General features: G+C 44.3%; 1 protein-coding gene across 1 annotated transcript in view; it reads right to left on the reverse strand.

The window, feature by feature from the left end:
- DSCAM (DS cell adhesion molecule) overlaps positions 1–6,192 on the reverse strand; it is a 779,527-nt gene that overhangs the window by 364,265 nt on the left and 409,070 nt on the right. The window lies entirely within an intron of this gene.

The following is a 6,192-nucleotide window of genomic DNA, read 5'->3' on the forward strand; positions in this document are numbered from 1 at the left end:
ATTGTTGATTATTCTATTAAATGTCCAACATTGTACTTTAATTTTTTGGAAACAAATGAATCTGCTTTTTTTCCCTATCTATACTTCTTTAATTAATATAATAGCAGTCCTTTGCAAAGTACACAGACTATTCACATTAGTTCCCGCCCCTGAGGAGCGGATACTGCAGTCTAATGTCTAACAATGTCATAATACACACAGTAGCTTAGGAACAAGGGTTGAAGCAGTTTCATCTGTGACTGGGTTCCTTGCCCACAAAGCAAGCTCCATCAAGACATGGATGAGCGAGTTTCGGGTGGAGGAACTTGACGGGCCTGCACAGAGTCCTGACCCCAACCTGATAGAACACATTTGGGATGAATTAGAGCAGAGACTGACCTTACAAATGAGCTTCTGGAAGAATGGTCAAACATTCCCATAGACACACTCCTAAACCTTGTGGACAGCCTTCCCAGAAATGTTGAAGCTGTTATAGCTGCAAAGGGTGGGCCAACTCAATATTGAACCCTACGAACTAAGACTGGAATGTCATTAAAGTTCATGTGCGTGTAAAGGCAGGCGTACCAATACTATTGACAATACAGTGTATGTTTATGCGCAGATATACACAAGTTCTCTGCACATGGGGTCGTCTATCTGCAATGCTTCACTCCCAATGTTTTAGTGCACCTAGGAGGGACATGTACAGCATCCTGCCCTGCTGCAGACAGCCTGTCAAAGTCTATGGCAGGCTGTGGCTGAATGCTGTACCGTCGTTCAGGGCACTCTGCGTTCAGAGACGGAGACCAGGGTGTGCTAAAATCCCAGGACGGACCCACTGCAGATAAACGGCCTAATGTCCAAGGGGCCTTAAAGTGGAATTCTAGGTAGAAATTTAAGCAAAAATGTAGGAATCAGGTAATGGTGGCTTCCAGCATTGGGTGCATCTTCTTGACAGGTTTCCTTTAAAGCGGTAGTATCGGAGTATACTTAACTGTTACCTACAGGTAAGGCTATAATAAGGCTTACATGTAGGTAAATTTAATATTTCCTAAACCTGCACGGTTTAGGAGATATTTGCCCTCCATGCAGCCGCTGATACCAGCGGCGCATGCGCTCTGAAGGTTTGCCGGCTCCTTGCCGGAAAGTGACCTCCCGTGCGCATGCGCAGGGGTGACGTAATCGCGGCTCCGGCCACTCACAGCTCCGGAGCCGCTGAACCCGGAAGAGACATGACAGCTCCCTCAGCGGTGTCCGGGCGACCGCGTCGGGGCTTCATTCTAAGGTAAGTATTTCATAATGATCTAGTATGCGATGCAAACTAGCTCATTATGCCTTTGTTCTGCAGGGTTTGTTTGTTTTTTTGTGTGAGGATACATTTATATATATTTACTGTGGCAGTCAGCCCCTCCTGGGCAAAGTAGTACTACGTCGCTCGCCCAGGAGCCTGCATGCAGGGGGTGAGCGAGCGCCGGCAGAGGCGTGCTCCCATCCCCGCTCGTTCACGGGCATCCCCGATGCCGCCGGCCACTCGCGATCTCCCGCTGGAGAGGGAGAAAGGCAGACGGCTGATGTAAACAAAGCCGCCTGTCATTCTCCCTGGTGTAACTGCAGAGATCATACGATCCTGCTATGTAGGATCGTATGTCTCTGTGGTTACATCACAAGCCACGTCCCTTTACAGTTAGAATCAAGCCCCCTAGGGACACACTTAACCCCTTGATCACTAATAAAGTTAACCCCTTCCCTGCCAGTGTCATTTTTACAGTAACAGTGCATATGTATAGCACTGATTACTGTAGTAATGTCACTGGTAACCCCAAAAGTGTCAAAAATGTTAGTCAGGGGTCCGATCTGTCCGCCGCAATGTGGCAGTTCTGCAAAAAAAAAAAAATTGCAGATCGCCGCCATTACTAGTTAAAAAAAAAAAAAACAATAAAAATTACATAAATCTTTCCCTTAGTTAGTAAACGCAAAAACTTTTGCTCAAACCAATCAAAATACGCTTATTGTGATTTTTTTTTACCAAAAATATATAGCATAAAACAAATTGGCCTAAAATGTTAAAAAGTTTTGATTTTTACATTTTTGGGGGGGGGGGGGGAATTTCATATAAAAAATGTGAAAAATATTGTTATTTTTGCTAAATTGATGCTCTTTTTTTGTTTATAGCGCGTGATCAAAAAATCGCACAGGTGATCAAATACCACCAAAAGAAAGCTCTGTTTGTGGGAAAAAAAGGACGCCAAATTTGTTTAGGTACAGCGTCGCCCGACCGCGCAATTGTCCGTTAAAGTAATGCAGTGCCGAATCGCAAAATAGGCCCTGGTCAGGAAGGGGGTAAAATCTTCCGGGGCTTAAGTGGTTAAAGGGTTAGTTCACCTTTACCAAAAAACTTCCTATGCAGATAAGGGGCGTCAGTAGAGAAAAAAAAAAAAAAAACTGCGCAGCTCTGAATACAGTTAAAAAATGCCCTTGGTTTAGGTGTAGGCCATTTACGAACCTCTGGAAGTGTGACTGTAGTACTCTCAAGATGTTGCTATAATGTAGCTAAGGCCTAGTCATGCTCCCCTCCACCATCACAGGAGTGAGCTTTTTCTCAGATTCAAACCCCTCACATGCTCTCTCTCTCTCTCTATCTCTCCCCGGATGCAGTAGCTCTGAGCTCAGTGTTTGAGAGCTCACTCCTGTGATTGAGGAGCTGAGCAGTAACGACTAGGCCTCACTTAGCAACGTCCTAGAAACACCCTGGAATTATTACAGTCAGGCTTCATGGCCTAAACCTACAGCAAGGGCATCATTTAACTTTAGTCAGAGCTGCACAGTGTGTTTTTATCTACAGACATCCCTTATCTACATAGCCAGTGTTTTGATAAAGGTGAACTAACCCTTTAAATCTATGTGCTAGCCATTTCTCAGGCATAGCTGGCACTGTTTTTCTATAACAAAAAGAAAAAAAAAATGTCAGCTAGACGTGAGGTGAATAATGCAGCTCCTCCATCTCCAGGCATCAGGGTGAGGCTGCTGCAGGAGAAACATGCCATGGAAGGTTGGTGGTTCCTAGGCAACCACTCTCATTTCCATCATGGCTTCCGTTCCTCTGGGCTTAGCAGTGACCTCCACATACCTTCAGGAAAAAAACAGAGTCAAGACATATTACCATATATAAAGCTTTCCCCAGCTTGGGAGACGGAGAAAAGAGAAGTAATGGCTCCAGAAACAAGTCAATCTTTTTCTCTTTTGGATAATTTTATTATGAACAGCCGTATACTGCAAAGGTTCTGCTACCATTTGCACCTTGGGATTGGTTTATGAGACAGTGCTTAAAGCAACCAATCAGAGCACTGCATTTATCAGCTTAAAGCTGAACTCCAGGCACAGATGAATAACACATAAATAATGGGATGTATTCATTAAGGGGTTAGTTCACCTTTACCGAAAAAACTGCCTATGCAGGTAAGGGGTGCCCAGGGCCGGTGCTAGATTATTTTGCACCCTAGGCAAGACCAGCTACTTGCACCCCCCCCCCCAAAGAAACTGTACATATTGCCCCCCCTTCCTGCACATAATCCCCTCCCCCCTTTAACCCTACACTCCCCTTGCTGCATACACTGCCCTCTTTAATCCTAAACCCTCTTCCTGTACACACTGCCCTCCTTTAGCCCTACACCTCCCTTCCTGAACACACTGCCCCCCTTCCTGCACATTGTGCCCCCCTTTAACGCTACACCCTCTTCCTGCACCCACTGCCCTCCTTTAATGCTTCACCCCCTTTAACTCTTCACCCCCCTTTCTATACACACTGCCCCCCTTTAACCCCACACAACCCTTCCTGTACACACTGCCCCCCTCTCTAGAGGTGACATCCACTGGGGATGAGGAGGTGACAGGAGAGGAATGTGGCACTGGCCATGGCTGCGCCCTAGGTGGCAGTGTGCCCTAGGCGGCTGCCTAGTTCGCCTAGTGGTAGCACCGGCCCTGGGGGTGCCTGCAGATAAACACAAACTGTGCAGCTTTCATTAACCACTTGCCGACCGTATAACAGATAGAAAGAAAAAGAAAAAACACGCTATATATAGCAAATAAATAAACAAATGGTGCAAGCAGCAAGTTATCAGTGAGATATTACTAAATAAATATTTAAAAAAGAATAGCGCGCAAATGCAAAAGAAATTACTACCAAATCTGAAGACAATCCATAAATAAAAATGGGGATTTGGTCCCACCATATGGCCATATCGTGCTCAAGCCCACTACTGCGTCAAAGTACCCCATTATCAGTGGGTCCTACACTATCCATGAAAAAGATGAATCCAGCCATTCTAACCCTTGGAGATAACACTCCTTGCTGGGGAAGATGTGCAAATGCACTACAGGGGACTCCTCCTATATCCACTTGATGGTGGACACTGATTGAGTACAGGTGTGTGTGGGGGGGTGGGGAGGGTTGCTCAACCTCGATAGTCTGGTCAGACCGAATACATAATAAACAGGCAAAAAATTTGGGGGAGCATACCCATGTATTTCTAAAGCTGCTGCAGCTATGAACCAAAAGACATGTATATTTAAAAAAGAATAGCGCGCAAATGCAAATTGCTTGTTTATTACTAAATAAATGAACATAAAAAGTCCACAAGTGTGTTATAATATTCCTGGTCAGCATAGCTCCCAACTGTCCCTGATTTGGAGGGACTGTCTTTGATTTGGAACAATGTCCCTCTGTCTTCCTCATTTGTCCCTCATTTTTGTCTGATTCTATATAGTTGTATATAAAATGCACTTTTTATCTTTCATTAAGTATTTCCCAGTGCTAAACCTTTCATCCAATTTCTGAATTGCTGCATCTGTAAATTTCAAAACCCAGTATAAAGGAATAGTAGTGGTAAAATAAAAAGCACTTGTGGGATCAACTAATCATTTTTTTAAATAATTTTACTTTAAGGGGGCGTGGCAAGGGGTGTGTCCTATGCCTACATACTTTTGCTAATAGGTGTCCCCCGTTCCCATCTCAAAAAGTTGGGAGGTATGCTGTTGAGTATCTCCACCATCCACCACTACCAAGTGTGATCCTGCATGTTATTATCACCACCAAAGGTTGAAAAACGTGCTTACCGAATTATATAGATCTCTTATTACAAAAGGGCACAAGCGCTTGTGGTTCCATACCCAGTCAGAGCCTTTAAAGCTTCAGAGGGTGTTCCCATTTGACACACCATTCTTAACACGGTTGTCATAGGAGTTCCCCAAAGCATAAAAGGCTCCACATAGTGTAAAATCGCAAAGTTTTATTGTACATATAATTAAAAGTTACACAATAAGGATGCAAGTATAGTGCCTATAATTGAATGCATAGGCTGGCACACAAAAAAACCCCCGTCCTTCTAAGACTTGAGTATTACGGTGACATCAGTGTACCGCTCCTCCCTTCCTGTTTCGTCATACTCTGACATTGAAGTTGCACAGCGGAAAGGCGGTTTTGCTGCCCCAGATCACATACCTAGTACATGATCTGGCCCTTCTGGGCAGGGGGAGCGCATGTGCGCCCTGTCGACTACCCGGTTATGCTGTGATTTTAGACAGCAGATGGCGATCAGCAGGTGCCGGCCAACAGATTACCACTGGCACCGCAATTCAATCTCTGGGAGTTTTCAGGCCAGGCTTCTGGAGGTACGTAAATGGCCTACACCTATGCCTTTGACCTTGGTCTAAGCTGCAGTTTGTTTTTGTTTACAGGTGCCCCTTACCTTTAGGTTTTTAGGTTAAGGTGAACTAACCCTTTAGGGATCTTGCACAAATGCTCCAAAAACACCACGTTTATAAGCATTCAGGCGTCTTTTTTTTTTTTTTTTTACTCTGATCTTAATGCGGCACATTGCTTTTAATGTGCCTGTATGCACAGGTACATTAACATCAATGACCACTAGTCTGAGTCTTATGAGTGTGCCTGTAAACCACACCACCCACTTGAATAGTACATTATTTTATATATATATATATATATATATATATATATATCAGTCTGGGATAGGTCATAGCTAATAGCCCCTATGTGATAACATATTTATAATATCAGTTTTTCTTTGATGAGACATCAGCGGTCAGTTAGATCCCTGATGTCTCCCCCTACACTCCAATGAAGCTAACTGAGCACAGACTATGCTCCATTAGCTTCTTCCCTGGCCACAGTAGCCAGGGAAGTTGACAGTAATAACT

This window comes from Pelophylax lessonae (assembly GCF_965119305.1).
Source record: "Pelophylax lessonae genome assembly, chromosome: 2".
In the NCBI taxonomy this organism is placed as follows: domain Eukaryota; kingdom Metazoa; phylum Chordata; class Amphibia; order Anura; family Ranidae; genus Pelophylax; species Pelophylax lessonae.